Source organism: Anabrus simplex, chromosome 8, assembly GCF_040414725.1.
Source record: "Anabrus simplex isolate iqAnaSimp1 chromosome 8, ASM4041472v1, whole genome shotgun sequence".
In the NCBI taxonomy this organism is placed as follows: Eukaryota; Metazoa; Arthropoda; class Insecta; order Orthoptera; family Tettigoniidae; genus Anabrus; species Anabrus simplex.
In genome coordinates, this window is record NC_090272.1 from 189,681,776 (window position 1) to 189,705,134 (window position 23,359).

A 23,359-nucleotide genomic window follows, 5' to 3' on the forward strand; every position below is an offset into this window, starting at 1 on the left:
TGCCGGGCTGAGTGGCTCAGGCAGTTGAGGCTTTGGCCTTCTGACGCCGTCTTGGCAGGCTCGATCCTGACTTAGTCCGGTGGTATTTGAAGGTGCTCAAATACGTCAGCCTGGTGCCCGTAGATTTACTGGCACTTATAAGAACTCCTGCGGAACTAAATTTCGGCACCTCAGCGGCTCGGAAAACCGTAAAAGTAGTTAGTGGGACGTAAAACCAATAACATTATTATTATTATTATTATTATTATCATTATTATTATTATTATTACAGAAGAATGCTGAAAGTTAGATGGACGGATAGAAATATAAAGGGAGAAATACAGAACTGAATTGATGAGAGGACAATGATTTAGCAAAATGCGACCAGATGTGGTGGTAGAATGATAGGGTGCACTCTGAGACAACGAGGACTTGTTTTCATTCCTCCCCTGAAGGGGGAGGCGGGCCACTTAGACGGTGATGCCGTGTCTCAGCTCGAGAGATTGGGTGACTGTGAAGGAGATGCAGGGAGAAGGTGAGGGGGTTGGCGGCCGTGGCATATACTAGGAACCGTCCCGGCATTTGCCTTAGTGCAGAAGAATGGAAAACCACGGAAAACCATTCTCAGGACAGCCGACGGTTGGGGCCAGCCGTGAGGTCCAGCCCTGTCCCGTCTCCCCAATGCAGAGGCGTACAGCCACGGTAGATCCGTGACCACCCTTCCTCCGTTCGGTTGGCCGGTCAGAGTGCAGAGCTGTTGAACAACGGACCAGCCGTGGCCACTTATGGGCCGAGACCCACTCTGCATCTACCGACCTAGTTTTTGAGGAAAATGTAAGGGTTAAGAACAGTAAACGTTGACCAAGACATGAATCAGGTTAGTGTACATGTAGGATGTAAGTAGTTACGCAGAAATGAAAAGGTTAGCACTGGATACAGTGGCATAGAATTCTGCAACATATCAGTCTATGGAGCCTCCGTGGCTCAGGCGGCAGCGCGCCGGCCTCTCACCGTTGGATACCGTGGTTCAAATCCCGGTCACTCCATGTGAGATTTGTGCTGGACAAAGCGGAGGCGGGACAGCTTTTTCTCCGGGTATTCCGGTTTTCCCTGCCATCTTTCATTCCAGCAACACTTTCCATTCACATTTCATTTCATCTATCAGTCATTTATCATTGCCTCAGAGGAGTGCGACGGGCTTCGGCAGCGGCGCATTTCCTCTCGTCGCCGTTAGATGGGGGCTTCATTCATTCCATCCCTGACCCAGTCAAATGACTGGAAACAGGCTGTGGATTTTCATTCATACCAGTCTATGGACTGATGACCCAATCATCATCATCATCATCATCAACAACAACGACAACAACGTCTTAATGTGTTGATTAATTCAAACTCGTTTTCCCGTATTTTTCTTAGAGCTATATTCAGTTTCAAAATTGTATAATAATGTTATTTGCTTTACGTCCGAGGTGTGGGAATTTAGCCCCGCAGGAGTTCTTTAACGTGCCAGTAAATCTACCGACACGAGGCTGACGTTGAGCATCCTCAAATACCACCGCAGTGAGCCAGGATCGAACCTGCCAAGTTGGGGTCAGAAGGCCAGCGCCTCAACCGTACGAGCCACTCAGCCCGGGAGTTTTAACATTTTAATGTATATCTAGTACTGTTCTCAGTAGCCTACGTGGCTCAGGCACCAGAGCGCCTGCCTCTCACCACTGGGTTCCGTGGTTCAAATCCCGGTCCCTCCATGCGAGATTTGTGCTGGACAAAGCTTTTCCTCCCGGTACTCCGGCTTTAATTCCAGCAACACTCTCTAATATCATTTAATTTAATCTGTAAGTCATTAATCATTGCCTCAGAGGAGTGCGACAGCCTTCGGCAGCCGGCACAGTTCATATCCTCGCCGCTAGATGGGGGCACCATTCATTGCATTCCTTACCCGGTCGAATGAATGGAAACAGGCTGAGAATTACAATTACCAACTCCAAAAATAAAATTTTACGGGAGAGGGGAGTGTTCTTTTTCTGAAGCAGTTCTAAAATAACAGTCAAGCGCTTTGAAGGCAGGGGAATTAGAAATCTCGTGTATGCTAATAATGTTAAAATAAGTATGAACGATTTTTCAGCTTTTTACACTATATTGAAACTAATAATAATGTTATTTGCTTTACGTCCCACTAACTACTTTTACGGCCTTCGGAGACGCCGAGGTGCCGGAATTTAGTCCCGCAGGAGTTCTTTTACGTGCCAGTAAATCTACCGACACGAGGCTGTAGATTTTCACCTTTCATCTAGTACTGTTCTCATATCTGTTCCTACACCTCTCATCATGTATTTTTTTGTGGGTTCTCGTTTCAGTGGGTGCACTGCCTAGTTGAAGTGTGATCTTCATTTGATTTATCTCACCCAACAGTTCCACGCATGTGCTTCGAATGTGTTTTCTTTTAGACTGGTAGAGATCGAAGACCCTTGCCAAGTGACGAAATAAAAGATTGTATCATGGTCTGAATGCATATAAAACATGTTGCCAAGTTTTAGAGATTGTAAGTTAATATGAAAGGCTAATTGGTTCTGAAGTGAGCTGTGACATCTTGGGTCCTTCACCTCAGTTATTGACACAGGGTTCAGTTTGGATGGAATATAAGGGAAATCTTGTTGATTGTGCACAGTATGCTTGGTTGATACAGTTCTCCATATCACTGTTCTGTCCTCGTAACTATTGCATTCTACATTTACTTCTCATTTTATACAAAAATAAAATAAAACCTCCTGAATTTGCGTGTTGCCAGTCACAGATTACGGTGAGAAGTACCCTTTTTGATAGCTTATTACTATGTACCCGGACTATTTAACTACTAACGACCCTGTTGTTGTTTCTTTCTGACTCAGAAAATAAGTCTACCTCGCAGTGACCTTTTGTACCTGTCAGTCATTAGTCATTACCTCAGAGCAATGCGACAGGCTTCCGCAGCCGGCACAATTCCTATTCTCGCCGCTAGATGGGGCTTCATTCATTCCATTTCTGACCCGGTCGAATGACTGGATACAGGCTGAGGATTAAAATTACCAAATCCAAAAGTAAAATTTTCCGGGAGAGGGGAAATACCTTCAGTGTGTTCTTTTTCTGAAACAGTTCTAAAATAACAGTCAAGCGCCTTGAAGGTAGGGGAATTAGAAATCTCGTGTATGCTAATAATGTTAAAATAAGTATGAACGATTTTTCAGCTTATTACACTATATTGAAACTATATACATCCGAACTTTTGGATACTCGCCTAGTAAATGAAGCGCAAAATACTTTTATATTGTCGTTTTCCGAAATTTCAAGCTCAAATTTCAAAATATTAAGCACTCAGTAACTTAGGAATCAGCCACCTCGAATGTCAAATCACTGTGTGTGTCTGAACAGTACAGTACCGGTCAAAAGTTTAGGACCACATTAAAAAATAATGAAGTTCCTTCTAGAATCTAAAATTGTGCTACTAGACCTCTGTATTTATTTCTGAGCTCTCACATCTAATATGGTATACGTTGCCTGATTTCAGTGATTTACGCCAAGTATTGTATAAGTTATACATTTTTAACTGTTGGAAGGTCACATCAGAAAGAAAACATTTTTGGAAATATTATCTACTATAATATTCTAACTGGTTGCAAGTATCACCACAAATATTCTTTTATAGACTTAGCAGTAGTTGGAGGTCATTTTAGTATAAATACAAAAATTCCGAAGAAATGCGGCACCGATTTTTGGGCGGTTTCTTTTTTCAAACCAGCGCTAAAATGGTCAATTTTTCCTTGTTCTTGTCATCGGTCTCAGTGTGGGCTATCGGCATCCGAAATGTGTTCTTGGATGCTATCCGCAGAGTGCAAATGAAACTATCAGGGCAGACAAGTCTGACGCCGATAGCTCGCCCTGAGACCTTGGGCCATACATGACAAAGGCAAAGAAAAATCAACTATTCAGGCCCTGGATCGAAAAAAATAAAACACGCAAAAAACGGTGCCGCATATTTTAGGAATTTTTGCATTTATACTAAAATGGCCCCCATCTATTGCTAAGTCTACAAAAAATTATTGGTGGTGATACTTGCAACCAATTAGAGTATACAGTACGTCATATTACCAAAATATATTTTTTTGGTGTGACCTTCCCCCCCCCCCATGGCACTACAGCCCTTGAAGGGCCTTGGCTTACCAAGCGACCGCTGCTCAGCCCGAAGGCCTGCAGATTACGAGGTGTCGTGTGGTCAGCACGACGAGCCCTCTCAGCCGTTATTCTTGGCTTTCTAGACCGGGGCCGCTATCTCACCGTCAGATAGCTCCTCAATTCTAATCACGTAGGCTGAGTGGACCTCGAACCAGCCCTCAGGTCCAGGTAAAAATCCCTGACCTGGCCGGGAATCGAACCCGAGGCCTCCGGGTAAGAGGTACGTACGCTACCCCTACACCACGGGCACGGCGGTCTGACCTTCCAAGGGTTAAAAATTCATGACTTCTACAGTATTTGGACTAACTCACAACACATATCCTATTAGATGTGAGAGTTCAGAAGGAAAATTACAAATGTCCAGTGGCACAATTTTAGGTTTTAGATGGCATTTCGTGATTTCTTTATGTGGTCCTAAATTTTTGAACGGTGCTGTAGTGACCTACGACGAAAATCACTCCTATTATTCTGATACTTATTTTCAGAACAGAACCGGGTGAGGAGCGCAATTAGGCCAGGGACACGGGGGTGGGGGGCGGTGGTACTTTAACAGATTGGACAGTTTATAATATTGATGTATTAACCTCATTCGTTCTTTCTTCAGAAAACCGTCTGTACTTGGCCACGATCGAACGCGTGATCTTAGACAACCAGTGTTGGCTCCCTATGCCAGGCGAAAATTTACCAGGCTCACAATCATCACACTACACAGATATCAAAATAACTACAGCCTCTGTGCCAACAAGTTATTGTCTTTAAAACAGATGTGTTTGACGTAATCAGCTGTCGTAGCGGTAGTCAACAAGTTGTACTGCGAGGGCGATCTGCCAGGAGTTCAACAGTCACATACCGTATGTTTGAGAGTGTGAATGTCTCGTGCACCAAAGGTGAATGTGAGGTGAAGGGCCAGGTCTAGAGATGAACGACATTTTTTCTTTTTCTGGAACAGTTCCAGTTGTTCCTGTTCCGGAAAAGTATTATGTTCCAAATAACTGTTCGAAAATAACAGTGAAGCGCATAGGAAGTAGGGTAATGAGGACATATCAGCAAACCTCGCATAATATAACAATGCCAAAATAAGAATGAACGATTTTTCACCTTTTTTACACTATATTAAAACTATATACACTGACTGACAGTGACAATGCAACACCAAGGAGGAGTGGTTCGAAAGGGATGAAAGTTGGGGAAAAAACAGAGTCGGCACGGAAGAATAATTGATGTTTATTTCAAACCGATATGCAGGTTACACAATGTGCACGGCATCGACTCAGTAGGATGTAGGACCACCGCGAGCGGCGATGCACGCAGAAACACGTCGAGGTACAGAGTCAATAAGAGTGCGGATGGTGTCCTGAGGGATGGTTCTCCATTCTCTGTCAACCATTTGCCACAGTTGGTCGTCCGCACGAGGCTGGGGCAGAGTTTGCAAACGGCGTCCAATGAGATCCCACACGTGTTCGATTGGTGAGAGATCCGGTGAGTACGCTGGCCACGGAAACATCTGTATACCTCGTAGAGCCTGTTGGGAGATGCGACCAGTGTGTGGGCGGGCATTATCCTGCTGAAACAGAGCATTGGGCAGCCCCTGAAGGTACGGGAGTGCAACCGGCCGCAGCACATGCTGCACGTAGCGGTGGGCATTTAACGTGCCTTGAATACGCACTAGAGGTGACGTGGAATCATACGCAATAGCGCCCCAAACCATGATGCCGCGTTGTCTAGCGGTAGGGCGCTCCACAGTTACTGCCGGATTTGACCTTTCTCCACGCCGACGCCACACTCGTCTGCGGTGACTATCACTGACAGAACAGAAGCGTGACTCATCGGAGAACACGACGTTCCGCCATTCCCTCATCCAAGTCGCTCTAGCCCGGCACCATGCCAGGCGTGCACGTCTATGCTGTGGAGTCAATGGTAGTCTTCTGAGCGGACGCCGGGAGTGCAGGCCTTCTTCATCCAATCGACGGCAAATTGTTCTGGTCGATATTGGAACAGCCAGGGTGTCTTGCACATGCTGAAGAATGGCGGTTGACATGGCGTGCGGGGCTGCCACCGCTTGGCGGCGGATGCGCCGATCCTCGCGTGCTGACGTCACTCGGGCTGCGCCTGGACCCCTCGCACGTGCCACATGTCCCTGCGCCAACCATCTTCGCCACAGGCGCTGCACCGTGGACACATCCCTATGGGTATCGGCTGCGATTTGACGAAGCGACCAACCTGCCCTTCTCAGCCCGATCACCATACCCCTCGTAAAGTCGTCTGTCTGCTGGAAATGCCTCCGTTGACGGCGGCCTGGCATTCTTAGCTATACACGTGTCCTGTGGCACACGACAACACGTTCTACAATGACTGTCGGCTGAGAAATCACGGTACGAAGTGGGCCATTCGCCAACGCCGTGTCCCATTTATCGTTCGCTACGTGCGCGGCACAGCGGCGCATTTCACATCATGAGCATACCTCAGTGACGTCAGTCTACCCTGCAATTGGCATAAAGTTCTGACCACTCCTTCTTGGTGTTGCATTTGCTCTGTCAGTCAGTGTACAACACAAAAACTGCGTTAAAACACTAGTAGTTGACGACGCACGAGGCTTCATCATCATTAGTCGTTGTGCTCATTACTGAGCGTCGTGACCTCATAACTCCATCATTTCCTTGTTGCACCCTTGACAAGATGTCTCCATCCCGAGCGGTTTTCACATTTCGTTAATATGACCTGAAGTGGTAGCCCAGTGATCTTCTATCCATCTGCTTGCTGTTCTTCCTCGTGGTCTACTGCCTTCAATTTTGCCTTGTAAAATTAAATTACCTTTCTCAAGTTCTCTCCGTCTCCTCTTAAAATGTGGCCAAGGAACTGGAGGTAACGCTCACTCACACGGGAAGATAGGCGTTTCTTGATGCAGAGTTCGTCCAGAATGGAAACATTAGTTCTTCTTTCTGTCCAGGGTACACGTAGCATTCTCCGCCAACACCACGATAATTAATATGAACAAAGATTAATATTAATCATTGGTCTACAGTGATTTTTCTATTGAACAGGAACTAATCTACCAACACTAATGTGAGTATGCTGATTACAGATCTGAGGTCCATTTTTTCTATTACGTCATGATTTTAAAATAATAGCATTAATAATAGTATACATTTAGATCCATTTTATTTAAATTGAGTTCTCTTGAACTCGAAGTTTGCGACACATTTTTACTGGTGACAAGTAGATTTTTAAGAGCTGATACTCATGTTGAGCTTGTTGTGTCGCTGACCAGGCACCACCCGCAAGTCATAATTTCGTGAGCGAGCGGTTCGAAAATCAATTCGAACCGCGACCTCACAATGCAGGAGTAAAAGTTAATATAAGAAATTTTGGGGTAAGAAATTGAAATAGAACTTCAAGGCATCAAGATAAAATAATTTTATGTGTAAGAAAATGAGATTGGAATATACATTGGGAATTATTAAGGAGATGCAGTTCTGAGCAGTAGAAGCTTTCAGGCATGGTGAAATATTTGAACAAACACAGGATATTTGTCATTTCTTATCACAGTATGTACATGGTCAAAAGGATGACAGGGCATAGCTTGAAACGCACGTAGTCCAAGGAAAATTCCGATGTGCGTCCTTCTGGAACAATTGAGAAGGTTTAGAATTCCCTCAGGGAAGGGATGATGCTAGCCAATGAGAATAAGACAAATCAGAAGTACACAGGGTTCAAAGTTCGGCTGAGCATAGCAACAGCGAAATACGAAATTAACTTAAGGGAGAACTCAGAGAGGTGATCAGTCAGTTCATAGCTCACAGTCAGAAGAGGTAGTTGGGAAGTTAGGCTGGAAGTCTGGTGGGGACAGTAAGCCGGTCAGATCGCGAACAGAACTTGAGTAACGTTCTAAGTCAGAATTACCAGCATCGGTATTAGGAATGCTAGGCATTGTGCCAGGAAGTCTAAACACTCAAGTAATAGAGTGTTAGGGTGAAAAAGGACTCATTAACAGACTTGTTTAACCATTAGCATAAACGGGAAGTCCTTAGAATACAACGTGACCAGGGAAACGTACAGAAATCTTGACAAGTAGCTGGAGCACATATCCTCTGCTGCTGGCAAGGACTTAAATTAAAGGGAGAACGATAAAAAACTTTGGCTGTTCATTAATATGAGTGAAGGTCTCTGGAGGAGCCCAATTAATAGTCGCTAACTACACGGAGGAACTCAAGGATGGTCATCAATTAAGACTCTGAGTATCGTACTTTCACGTGGAGCAGGGAAAAGACTGTACGGGATTGGACCGGATAGTTGGGAAGAGGTAACCACGGAATGACAGGTTCCAGTACATCCTGTGAAGTCATTGCCTAGGGATCCACCTAGACAGTAACACGAAGTAATAACAGAACTGTATCTCTTGGGAACTAGTGAAGGGAATCGGTGAACCAGCGTGTGCTAACGTGTGACAGTGAAATCCAGGCTTCAAGAAAGAAGACGTCGTAGAAGACTCCCTCCGCTCGGAAGATAAGTATTATCTAGTAAATAACTGGACTAAATAGGGAACCAAGAACTTATTAGCTAGACTGAACACTGTGTAGAATAGGAAGTCCCCTAACTCAAGAGTTGTATATGAATATATATATTGTATGGTGATTAACTTGGGCAATTCAATATAGTAGTTCTTGGCATTAAGCCACCTTAACTTGGTGTTTTTATTGTAGAATTTGAGTGCATTTTTAGAACCCTTTCCAGTCCCCAGCTTGCCATATCCTTAGGATATGACAAGCTAGTATATAACATCCTTAGAGCATTTCAGATTCTAGTTTATCGCATGTCTTTAAATATGCACTTTCTTCAATTACACCTTGAATGTTTGCCATCAAATCTCGGCGCTGTACGTGATGAGCATTGTGAAAGATTCCACCAGGGCATATCAATGATGGAATCCAGGTACCGGTGTCAATACGAGCATGATGGGCGATTTCCGCTGGTTTCTGCAGGGGTCAACCACATGCCAACATAAGCGGAAAAGCAAAGACCTCACGCACTTTTAACAGAATTTTTAATGCTTGCTCCATATATCAAGTGTAGGCCTCAAAAATTGGAGCAACATCCCCGAAGGCCTGCAAATTATGTGGTGATCTGTGGTTAGCCCGACGAACCCTCTCGGCCATTATTCTTGACTTTCTAGACCGGGGCTGCCATCTCTTCGTCAGATAGCTCCTCAATTATAATCACGCAGGCTGAGTGTACCTCGAACCAGCTATCAGATCGTGGTAAATCCCTGATCTGGCCGGGAATCGAACCCGGGATCTCCGGGTAAGAGGCAGGCCCGCTACCCGTAGCCTGCAAGTGTATTTAAAATAACATAACAGTCTGCATATAACATAAACTAAGCTCAGTTTATATCTCAGACTTTACGGTACAGCTATATACTGAATAGTGCTTTCTTCCTTTCTTTCTTACTCCGTTTGCCCTCCAGGGTTGGCTTTTCCCTCGGACTCAGCGAGGGATCCCACCTCTACCGCCTCAAAGGCAGTGTCCTGGAGCGTGAGGCTTTCGGTCGGGTCATACAACTGGGGAGGAGGAGCAGTAACTCACCTGCTATGCTGAACAGGGGCCTTGCGGGGAGGGGGGAATCGGAAGGGATAGGCAAGGTAGAGGGAAGGAAGCGCCCGTGACCTTATGTTAGGTACCATCCCTGCATTTGCCTGGAGGAGAAGTGGGAAACCACGTAAAACTACTTCGAAGATGGCTGAGGTGGGAATCGAACCCTCCCTCTACTCAGTTGACCTCCCGATGCTCAGTGAACCCCGTTCCACTCCTGGTACCACTTTTCAAATTTCGCGGAAGAGCCGGGAATCGAACCCGGGCCTCTGGGGGTGGGAGCTAATCACACTAACTACTACACTACAGAAACGGAGTATACTGAATAGTAAGAGTTAATGTTACAGTCCTGTAAGTCAAAAATTTGACATGCTATGATAAATCTCATTACAGATCTGGAATTAGCGCATGAAACAACATTTCCTCAGTATCATACAAGAATTTTTATTCAGAACAGTGAATCAGTGTCATGCATACCTACCGCGGATTCACTTTCTGTCACATTACTAACCAAGACGCGCACCTCTTACAATTTCATATTTCTCGGATACCCTCCTATGGTCCCTTGGTGCTACACCGCTGTTCATTGCAAGCCAGTGACTAGTTCTAAAAACATCAGCAACAGTGTAGAGAACTAGCGTTTTCGTTCTCCCGGAGTCGGAACAGCCCGCCAACCAGTGGAGCATGTGAGGTTCTCTAACAAATAGACCAATCCATCTGGAGTGCAGGCGATTCGGAACACTGCTATTTCGGAACAGAATGTTGCTGCGTACTGTTCATTTAAAGAACAGTTCCGAGACCGGAACAGTTCTAAAACACCTGTTGTGTTATTTTCTGCCCATCTCTAGTCATGTCACATAGGTACGGCTGTTCAGGATCTACCTTTCTTGACAGAACAAGTGAGGGCACCCTTGTATACATCGTCCAGTACTATGAACTCTGTCCGGCTCCTTGGTTGAATGGTCAGCGCAGTACCCTTCGGTTGAGACCGCCTCGTGTTCGATTCCCGGCCGTGCCGCGGAGTTTCGTCGCGTTGAGTCAAACCCCTTCTCGGAGACTAGTGTGTTTCTGTTCGTCTTAGAACACATCACACCTATTGCCGCCAGGGCCATTTGATTCCCATTCAGCAGCCTTTGAGTTCTAGCTGCTCGCTTTTGTACCTTAACACTACATTATGGTCTGTTCAGTGTAATCTGCTGCCCACTGAGAAAATTCTCCGGTTGGTTAGAAATGTCTCGTCACTTGGAGAGGTGTACAGAGAATTTAAAACCAAAATAGGCCTCCTAGACCACTAAAAGTTCGCTATATGAAGTGCAGAAAAATATCCGATCATCTTTGGAATAAATATAATTTCGTTCTCGAGGGATGTCGGTTATAGAAGTTTATTCTTTATTTCACAGTTTTTTTTGAATCGAGTACTGATTCTTTTGATGTTTGAGCATTATCATTTATTGAAAGCTCCGACGACATACAGATATGTTGATTGCCGAACGTAAATGCCTAGAAATGACTGAAAAGTGACGGAAAACAAAGAAAAATGACTTAAAGACAAGTAAAGAATTGCTGAAAATGACAAAATAATGGGGGAAAATTGAAGAAAAATGACCTGGCTGGTAAGTAAAAACCGGGCGAGTTGGCCGTGCGCGTAGAGGCGCGCGGCTTTGAGCTTGCATCCGGGAGATCGTGGGTTCGATCCCCACGATCGGCAGCCCTGAAGATGGTTTTCCGTGGTTTCCCCATTTTCACACCAAGCAAATGCTGGGCCTGTACCTTAATTAAGGCCACGGCCGCTTCCTTCCAACTCCTAGGCCTTTCCTGTCCCATCGTCGCCATAAGACCTATCTGTGTCGGTGCGACGTAAAGCAACTAGCAAAAAAAAAAGTAAAAGCAAACCTCTTGTCCTTATCCTGAACTGCTGTGGCTCTTTTCAGGCACTCCTCCAATTGAGGTGAGCTGCATGTACCATTTCAACCACATACCAGCCCTCCTGCCATTCTTAAATTTCTGGTTGTGCCGGGAATAGAACTCGGTCCACGGAGAACGTCAACGAATAGCGCTAACCGTCTTGCTACGGAGGCGGACATAAGTAATTATTGTAATCCATGCAGCAGGAATTTCAACCTGGGGAGGCCACAACCCGCTCTACAGCAGCGATAGCACAGGTGTCCTTGCACTGGAATGGTTAGGAGTTAAGTCGGCAACTTGTCCGTCCACGCCGTTAAGTGGATATGCATACCTTTCAGGCGTTCTAAATGGCGATACGAATGAACTTTCGCTTTAAAAAATACAAAAGATGACAGAAAGGCTTGATAAATACGCATTTTTGTCACCAGGGGCCCATGATCGGGATTTATATAAGTTAGCATTGTGTATGATGCACCAGTTAAAAGATGGCATGTCATCAAAATTCGGGCCTTGGTAATGAGACCAGTTTTGGTCTGCATTGTCCCATGTATAACAGGGATCAATTTACTGTGGACTTTCTTTACAAAACTTGATTATAACTCTTACGTAATTTCAGCAGAAATACGTAGACCATCCATAAATTAAGTTTCCCTATTTCTCTTCTTGTAAAGTAAACGTATTTAGCCTGGAAATATGAGCATGCGCGACAGATCTATGGCGTAGTAATCATATACCGGCCCGGCCGGACAGGTTCCACCTGGTGTCAGTAGTGCGGCAGCAATGGGTCGAATTGGCGGTTCGTAATCTTTCTCCCGACGCCTGCGAAGTTCGGTCTGTCTGTGATAATGTTTCTACGGAAATTGCGAAGGCCTATTCAAAACAAGACGTTGTATACTCAGTGCTGTGCTGATCTACGGCAATGATCGCCCACATACAGCTCGGGGTTCAGCAGCTGTTCTGCAGGAGTTCGGCTGGAAGGTGTTTGATCATCCACCGAACAGTCCTGATCTTGCTCCCAGTGATTTTAATCTTTTCTTGCTTCTGAAGAAACTCCTGTCCTCCTATCACCATTTTTACAGGGGTGAAGAGCTGAAGACGAATATCACTCGCTGGTTCCTTTCCTAGGCGTCTAACTTCTACGACACGGGCATACAAAAGTTGATCCTACGATATGACAAGTGTCTCAGTTCTGGTGGTGATTATGTTGAAACGTAGCTTCGTTCTTCCATAACATCGATATGCCGGTAATGAATTACTTTGTCGTAGGAATAATTCACCTTCTCTCAAATAACTGTGAAGGATAACACCTGATGTCATCTGCCCACAATAATTCCACCTACAGAAAAATTAATTCCCTTGGCTCATCAGACTGTGATGATTTATAGACACTAAACTTTATTTTTATCTGGCAGTTTCCTTTCATCTAACGTTTAACACAACATACGATTTTTGATTGATTACGAGTCTCCATTCTAAACAATTTTGTACAACATGAAAATATGTGAAGTGTTATTTAAAGGAAATCACTCAATGAAGAAGAAATAATCCACTATTGACAGCCTGTAGATTCAGAAGAGCACCTAGACGTCCACCAAAGGAACGCTGTCAGAGACCCTGCAAGAAAGATCTTTCTCCTGCACTTCTATTTAAAGAGCATAACTATTTCCCTGTATTCTGTGCTGGAGTACTGCCAGTCCCAAATGCATTACTTTGGCAGATGTGCTGTTTTCCTCAAGTGACCGGCTTGTGCTAGCTCAGTTCAACAAAAGTATCCGTGGCGGTTTTTGACGTCACAGGTCAGTTGTTGTAATTCGGACCTGTTGCGTCCAAACTGTGATTCTTCCCCTGTTCTTTACACTTCTTCAGGGGAGCAAGGAAGGAGGATTTATTTCCACTTCTGGGCACTAATTCTTAACCAATTTCTAATTTTAGTTACAGCACAATGATGTGCGATAGCAGACAAATCTATGCACAGATAATGTGCGATTTCAGACAACCCTATGCACAGATGTACGGAAAATATCCAATAATCCCATCCCATGGCAGAAGGGGTCAAGATAATTAAAATGAGGGTAGGGAATACGTCTAAAACTCGCTATATTCATGCACAATCATTCATCCACGAGATATGCGGCCCAAATATTCCTTGCATTGCCTAGAAAAGATCCTCCACTGCTCTTAAATTAGTTAGATTATGAATCCCATTCTTTTTGGTGTCTATAGGTCACATAATACAGAGTGGTAAAAATAAACATCACAAAAGACGCTGGATATGGCCTCATCTGAAGAAATGAAAAGCTGAAGATCAAAAAATTCTGACTACATTCAGAAAGCATCGGCAGAACTAAATACGCGAAGGTTCGTCTGGACGCTTTAACGCAAGCACAACAGTAAATTTGTAAGGATACAGATGCAGGTCCTTTCGACACGACAATCTCTTAATTCCCACTTGCACGGATAAACGGCGCTGAGATGTCGTCGGAATTCTTTCCAGACTTTCCTTCACTCGAGCAATGTTTCCTGGCGTTCGAATTCTTTTCCAACAGTTACGGTTTTTATTCGCTGCAGAGCCAGTTTCACGCAATTTTGCCACTAAGTTTTGAATTGCAGACTTTGCTGGAAGTTTTGCCAAAACACTTCCAGTCTTAAACTCTTGCGCAAACAGTTCAGCACAGGTTTTCCACGGGTCGTGCTTCGCATAAAACTCGACAATGAACACGCGCTGTCTTATCGTGAGAACCATATTGTGTTGCATAATCTGGTCAACCAGACACGTCTGATCCTCTCACTCACTCACACGTAATGACACAACGAGGTACTCAGCAGATTCGGGAGTTGCGCATGCGCACACATATGACAGCAACCGATTGGTGCATCGAAATCACGGTTTCCAGCGTTTCCTGTGAGGAGCAGTTCTCCTGTTCATTAACAAGGGTCAATTATGCGTCAGTCTTATATATATTTTCCTGGCCAGTTGTATTTTTGCCCACCCTGTATAAAGATCCGTCAAAACCTAGAAGTCCCTGCCGGGAATCGAACTCGGGATCCCTGTGACCAAAGGCCAGTACGCTAACCACTTAGCCATGGAGCCGAACACTTCCCTTAGGGATGTGGCTGAAAAGAGTTGCATCACCTCGAGAATTACGAGGACACACAGATTTTCAAAACAAAATATACATGAAATTATTGTCGAGGAAACAAATACCGGTATTATTATTATTATTATTATCATTATTATTAATATAAATAATCATAATGCCTCATCCACCACATGCAGGCATTTTGATTCGACGCCTTCTAGACTGCCTGCGTATCAATTTCGACGTTCAGTTTTATTCTACCAGATGGCAGAGTAGTATGCACCATATATCTCTCGAGCGCTCTAGGGCTGAATTTTAATTAATTTTGTCGGGTAAGCACCAAATCGGTCACCGGAGATTTTATACTTGCCCCAGTCGTACGACATGGAGTTCCGAATGCACTCTTTTCTGCCTTTAAAAAATCCGTGTACATCTCCCGGGTTTGAACCCTTGATGTTCGAATCCGGAGGTGAACACACTACCACTGATCCACAGAGAGAGCTAGGTTTGTAATACGATCTGTCGTCAACATCCGAGCTCTGGAGGAGGGTGTTGTACTTTGAGCTTAGTGTACCTTGGAACATTTTTTATGCTGCTATCCAGTAAGCTCAAACACAACCAAATTGTTAAAAAAAAACTAGTAGGTTGCACGGATGGGAGTTCTGATTTGTTTTGATCACAAACATGGATGCTGTAGAAAAGACAAAATGTTTTAGTATCGAAAATGAATGTTTCACTCCTCGTTGATGGATTTGTAACACAGAAAGGAAATTGTGTTTCTTACAGCTGCTGTGTGTTTCTTATCACCTGATAAGTACTCCATATTCTGACTTCAGTGATTTATTATAAGCTCTAACTCAGGGAATCAAATGTGTACAACGCGCATCCTATTGTATCGTAGAATACACAGCATCAAGGACCATTGTACATGATATTAACGCATCTTTCTTAGATTATACCAAGAAGCAAGTCGGGCGTCCAGAAAGTTTCGAAATATCCGGATGTCTTGAAAAAAATCCATTGAAGGAGGTACCGGTATGGCTCCTCCAGAAACCAAAATTTCTATCAGAGAAGCTTGCAAATTTTACAGTTTGATATTAGCTACTCTGTCAAGACATTTGTCGAAACTCTGAAGCCAAAATTATCTGTTATAGCCCAAGATTAGACTAAAGAAAAGTACGGTATTTTCCCAGACTGAAGAAAAGTGTTTGTTGAAGTGCATAAAAACAAATTGCAAATATGAACAATGGTTTGATCAAGAAGGGCGTTAGGGAACTGATTTACAAGTTTCCTGCGCCGGCAATAATAATTACCCTCAGTTATGATATAAACAAGAAATAGCTCGAGAGCAATGAGTTAGAGGATTCATGAGACGTTATCCTGACCTATCCATAAGAAAGCCAATAGTTACAAGTTTAAACAGGGTGACCAGTTTTAGCAAAATAAATATAGCTTTGTTTTTCGAAGATGTTGAAAATGTTCGTAGCTTTGAAGCTATCGCAACTGGGTGAATTTTGAACTGTAACGAGACTGAGGTGTCTACAATCCACACACCAAAAAAGAGAGTAGCTCTAAAAAAGAATAAGGCACATTGGGGATTGGATTTGTGCCGAACATGGCAGCCTTCTCTCAATTATTGTGGCATTCAGGGCAAATTGTATTAATATTTCTCCAATATTTGTGTTTCCACAAGTTAATTTAAGCCTAAAATGCTGTATGGTGTAAGGCCTGCGTCAATTAGTGCTGCTATTCCGTCTGGATGGTCAAACTTTCCAACCATTTTTGAGGAGTTATATCAAATTTGTAAAACCCTCCGAATAAGGACGTGTTCTGTTGTTCGTGGAAAACGGCGAGACTTCTCTACGTATGGAAGATCTTGATATGGCATATAATTAAAGCAATGAAATAGCCACCTTTCCCTTGATACCTCATATAAATTACAGCCTTGATAGAACTGTCTATTTTTCTCTGAAGTCTTCCCACAATCAGCTCATGACCTGTCAACCATCCAGGACAAACCTTTGACATCTATGGAGTGAGAGAAGGTATGGGGAAAAATAAATTACTTGCTTTGAATGTTGAAAAGAAAATGCCTTCTGAACTTAAAAACCATTTCAAATGTTTATTTACAGCCATTTCCCATCTATACTCCTCCTTTTTCATGATACAAGAAGGTATGTTCCATGGTACATGATCATATTTTACTCTGAAACACTTTACACCTCGCTACATATTAATTCTTTTACCCTTAATACGACTGAAAGACACAAAAATATACACAGAAGCTAGAAAGAAAACTCAATACATATGGTCAGAATTTATAGAATTGAAACTACCCAAACTCTTAAAGTATCGAATGAAAAAAATCATTCCATAGTACAACAGTCTCCCCTGCACATAATTTATATCAAACATGAAGATAGCGAAATCATAGAAGAGGGTTACGGATAGCAGTGATTTGTGCAATGGAGAAAATTAGTATAAAATTACATGGTTTCTTTGCAAGAACAAGTTTGTTATTTATTTAATTTGTTTATTTACTTATTTATTTATGAATTTATTTACTGATTTATTTATTTATTTATTTATTTATTTATTTATTTATTTATTTATTTATTTAAGGAGTTTAATAATGCCTTGTTCAGTGGCGAAGTTAGGGCTCTAGGACCTTGGTTACACTTAACCACATTTACACTGTATTTCTGAGAAATACTGCGTAAAATTATTCGGATTATCATAACAAAATTATTTTATCATTGTTCGTTTGAGAATATTGTTTAAAAATCGAGAAAATACTGTCTCAGAAGGTGGAAGCTGATATAAAGGCACTTCTATTGCCGACGCTTGCTTGGCGTTGGATGAGAAGGAAACACCACAGTGACATGGGAGAAACGTGTTTGGGAGCATCGTTCATCTTTAACGTAAAATAACAGGCCATTCATGTCGTGTTATTGATAATTTTGTCAAACTGGGAGCTGAGTTTGAAAGAGAAAACAGGAAGTATGATTGGACAAGAAGCTGTCACAACGCACTAAATGATTAATTCGTTCTTACGTGTAAAGGAGAATAAACCGTACCGTACCGCACTCTAGGAATGTATGTTTGCATGATTTATTGACGCACTCCTCCAGTATAATGTACTTAAGGTTCATTTTCCTTTACACTTTAGCATACGAAAATGAACACAACGAAAATTGTTCTGATGGACTGCGTATCCATATATGGCTCGGAGGAAAATAATGGATAGAAAGAGCAATGCGAGATATGATCTTCTTCCCGAACAGAGACGAATTGTTCGTAAAGAACAAGCCAATAAAAAGCATTCTTCTCAAATTGTGGCTAATTTGAATTTGCCAATGACTTTCGGACAAATTCTGGCAAGTGATAACAACCTAGCGTTCAAGAAACTAGTTAGCGAACCACCTTTATACACTTCCTACAAGAGGGCTAAAATGGCTTCTGCTAAGGAACATACGTATTGGATTTCAGAGTAGGTTCAAGTGATTTTCAATGATGAGAAAAATATTCAGTATTACTGGCACAATCTCTGTTTAGAGGAGCAAGTTCGGATGAGCGTAAAGTTTTGGGGCAGAGGCGTTACGACCTGGGCAGCGTTCTGCGCCAAAGGTAGGCCTTCGTCAAACCGTTGCCTACGGGATAACGCTTCCATTCACGTATCCGGAAAGTCGAAGAAGTGGTTCACGCAGGAAGGAATAACACTTCTGAAAGAACTGGCACACAAATTCAGATTTAAATCGAATCGAGTACTTGCGTTCCCTAGTACGGCATGGGTAATGCAATGGCTGGCAAATTAAGATTGTGGACGAGCTGAAAAATGAAATTCTGTCAGAGTGGGCTGCAATCTCATTCGCCGAAATAAATCTGTTAATTTGTTTAGTTAATAACAACAATGGCCCGGCCTGGAAAGCCAAGAATTAGCCGAGAGGATTCATCCTGCTGACCAAGCGTCATCTCGCAATCTGCAGGCCTTCAGGCTGAGCGGTGGTCGCTTGGTAGGCAAAAGTTCGAGGGGGATAATAAGAACAATGGAAATGCAAATACATACTAGAAATTTGTTGGGGAATGTTTACTGGGAGGTTTTAGTTTATTCTGTGAAACTACAGAAGTGCCATTGTATCAACTTCCAATTACAGGACAACGTGGTTTCAGTTTTTCAGTACTGTTTTTGAAAGAATCATAGCAACTAATTTTGATATGGTATGTCCGAAATTTATTCTCAATATCTACCAAAGCTGATGAGGAAAAATGCTTATGAAACAATACATAAAATTGTTTTCTCGCAAAAACCAAGTGCCTTTACGTTAATTTACCCCCTTGTACGAGGTTTGTCCGGAAAATACGTATAAAAGTTGAATAATAACTTTATTTGACAATTATTCAGGTATTACAATATGGTCTCCTTCAAAGTACTCTCCCTGAGACAAGATGCACTTCTGCCAACGCCGTTTCCACTGTTGACAACATTGTTGAAAGTCTTCAGTTGTGATGCTGTTCAGTTGCCGTGTCGTTTCTCCCTTGATGGCTTCCACATCACCCAAGTGCCGCCCCCGAAGCACTATTTTGCATTTCGGGAACAGGAAGAAGTCACAAGGGGCTAAATCGGGTAAATAAGGCGGGTGGTCTGTCACGGTGATTGAGCTTCGGGCCAAAAACTCACGCACAACGAGCGACGTGTGAGCGGGCGCATTGCCGTGATGAAGGATCCACCTGCCCCCTTGTGCCAAATCCGGTCGAATTCGGGCCACACGAGCTCTGAGACTTAATGTTAATGTTGATCAGAGAATGCTCCATACCGACGGCAGGTGAAAACGGGTAACTTTCAACAAGAGCCGCACACTGCTACTGACACGCAGAGCTCTCTGACTCGAACTGAGCGTTGAGAAGATTGGCGACAACAGCAGTGCCACCTGGCGGCGCCTCCACGATACGTGATACGTCACCCCGACGGATTTATACGTATTTTCCGGACAAACCTCGTATGTACCGAGGAAGTTAGCTACGCCATACGAGGAGTGTAATATAAGCTTGAATTCAAGGGATGACAGGTTTGAACCCCACAGTTCAAAGAGGTCTTCCGTGGCTTCCCATATTCATTGCATATAAATCAAATCAAATCAAATCAAATCAAATCAAATCAAATCAAATCAAATCAAATCAAATCAAATCAAATCAAATCAAATCAAATCAAATCAAATCAAATCAAATCAAATCCAATCCAATCCAATCCTATCCAATCCAATCCAATCCAATCCAATCCAATCCAATCCAATCCAATCCAATCCAATCAAATCCAATCCAATCAAATCCAATCAAATCCAATCAAATCCAATCAAATCAAATCAAATCAAATCCAATCAAATCAAATCAAATCAAATCAAATCAAATCAAATCAAATCAAATCAAATCAAATCAAATCAAATCAAATCAAATCAAATCAAATCAAATCAAATCAAATCAAATCAAATCAAATCCAATCAAATCAAATCAAATCAAATCCAATCAAATCCAATCAAATCCAATCAAATCAAATCCAATCAAATCCAATCAAATCAAATCCAATCAAATCAAATCCAATCAAATCAAATCCAATCAAATCAAATCAAATCAAATCAAATCAAATCAAATCAAATCAAATCAAATCAAATCAAATCAAATCAAATCAAATCAAATCAAATCAAATCAAATCAAATCAAATCAAATCCAATCCAATCCAATCCAATCCAATCCAATCAAATCAAATCAAATCAAATCAAATCAAATCAAATCAAATCAAATCAAATCAAATCAAATCAAATCAAATCAAATCAAATCAAATCAAATCCAATCCAATCCAATCAAAATAATTTATTTGCAAATGAGGTGTCTACCTCGGTGGTAAATGATACACAAAAATATATTATTATTATTATTATTATTATTATTATTATTATTATTATTATTATTATTATTATCATTATTATTATTATTATTATTACTGTTATGCAGTAAATTTTAAATTAAAAAGAAAAGAGGACATTTTCCTAAAATACAGTATTATACAATTTATAGTAACAATTTTTCTATTAAACACCCAGTTCATCTTTAATACATTTGCATTATTTACAAAATTCTACTCATAATATATTCTGTACTTACACACATAATCAACTCATATACAGTATGTGGAATCATTTCAGAACTGCCATAAGATTTAAATTTACATTGCTTTACTCTTCTTAAGCCCATTTTGGTACCTAACATGGATAACGACATGCTGCGTCTTAAACAGAGCCCCTTTTTGCCACCGCTTTTCAGAGTTCCTGATGGGACTGTAGTTAAGGCCACAGCTGCTACGATTTCCATTCCATCCCCATCAAACACCTGCTTGTGTTAGTGTGCCATGGCACCTTTAGCAAAGAGAACATAAATACAAGGGATTATGATTTTGTCAATAACCTGAGTTGCTGAGGGAACTAGATACCAAAGATTACATTTCTAGGGAGCCGAAAGCGCTCGAACATAGCAGCAAGTAAGCTACGCTATTTCTATTCTCGAAGTTATGTGTCCCCTCCAAGGTGGATGTGAATAATCGAGACAGCGGAAATGTTCCGTGCATTTTCTAAATTAATGCCACCTTCGTCTGCTCCGACCGCCTTACTTCATCTGTATGAACTGGCCCATTCACGATTTTAGATATAGCAGTGAGTGTATAGTCATAGGATACACTAGAGCAGTCGTCCTCAATTATTTTTACGTCGCAGATCCCTGATTTATAAGAAGGGTGAACAGTAATACTCTCGTTACACATTTTTTACACCTATGAGGTCTGTTGGATATAAATGGATGCATTATTTATTGTATTGTAATAATAATACTACTACTAACAATAATTTTACCGAGCAAGTGGTTGCGCGGTTTGGGTCACATAGCTATCAATTTCTATTCGGAAGATAGTGGGTTCGAACCCCATTGTTGGCAGCCCTGAAGAATCTTCTGGCCTGAGAGACGGTGTCACCGTCTAAGAGGCTCGCCTCCCCCTTTAGGGGAGGAATGAAAACGTTTATTAGTAATACTTGCTGTGCGACTGGGTTACAAGATGGAACATCAAAATTAACGCAGAAAAATGTGTGTAAATAAATAAATAAATTGTAAAATTAAAGTGAATGCCTTTCTATGAAGAGCATATTATACAAACTTCAATTAGACTCGCCTACTGTTCAGCACTATTTTACATTTTGCCATAGGTTAAAATTCATACCTGGCAGCCAGGGCTGTTCAGGTTTTGTTAAATATATCTGGTGTTCCTCGAAAATTAAGTAAGCGGGGGCTCAGTAGAAGCCAGGGCCGCAGGCCTTTCGAGCGTAGAATACGTTGCGTGATTGTTCCTTGAGTGTTGCCCCGGTGTTGCGGGAGTGTTAGAAAGAGGTGACTGCCAAGAATTGAGATTTAGAGGGAGTTCTTTTGTGTGTGGCTAGACTATCCTCTTCTGAATTTTGTGCAATCACTCTATTTCCAATCAGCAGTGACACCATTACATCTTCGGGATTATCTATATCCATGGGCTAGATGGGAGCAGTAAGTTTAGACACAGTTGGTTACAGTTTGTGGAGCCTGACCGCCTGGCCTTTCTTACTTTGTACATGGGCTCCCTTGAGCCCGCCCTAGGATTTCTCTTTCACTCATTAATTCTATTTGATTTCATTTGCGATAGAGTTGGATCTTCTTTAAATTAAGATATTGAGACATATTTACAATATTTCACACTTTTTGACAAATGTTACTTATCACACATATCTCGCGTAAACGAAACGGACGGTACTTCACTTTACGTGCTATCTCGACGCAGTCCCGCGTTATACGAAATTTACACCACTCTCCAAACCCCGGCTACATCACAAAATGGCGGATGAGCGTGCCGATTACTAATACGCCCTTTCACCTTAAAAATGATTTGGGTACAATGTTTGAATCTTCCTATTTTCAAATCAGTTATTATATTTATGCTTCTTTTTATACTTTTGAACCGGGCGAGTTGGCCGTGCGGTCGGGGGCACGCAGCTGTAAGCTTGCATCCGGGAGATAGTGGGTTCGAACCCCACTGTCGGCAGCACTGAAGATGTTTTTCCGTGGTTTCTCATTTTCACGCCAGACAACTGCTGGGGCTGTACCTTAATTAAGACCACGGCCGCTTCCTTCTCTCTCCTAGGCCTTTCCTACCCCATTGTCGTCATAAGACCTATCTGTGTCGGTGCGACGTAAAACAAATTGTAAATATATTGAACCCATGACCAAAAGGGTTCAATATATACTTTTGAAATTATTGAGGCGAAACTGCTATACACTTTCTTGGGATACACAGATTTTAGATACGTGTTTCAGATATGAACATGCTGAAATATTCGTATGGACTGACAAGGAGGGATAGGGTAACGAATCAGACAATCAGAAGAACATTTGGTGGGGAGGAGTTAAACACAAAAGTTAGGGAAGCAAGATTGAAGTGATTGCTTAAGAGGAGTACGGAAGATTATGTAAGCTCACCGGACCAAAAATTGGTCACCTGGTGCGCGCACAGGTGGATCGTTAAGTTCGTACAGATT

The 23,359-nt window shown here is 42.3% G+C and overlaps 1 protein-coding gene across 1 annotated transcript in view; it reads right to left on the minus strand.

Annotated features, from left to right (window-relative positions):
• Window positions 1-23,359, minus strand: part of LOC136878946 (muscle-specific protein 20) — a 238,107-nt gene that overhangs the window by 132,442 nt on the left and 82,306 nt on the right. The gene's annotated exons all lie outside the window — the stretch shown is intronic.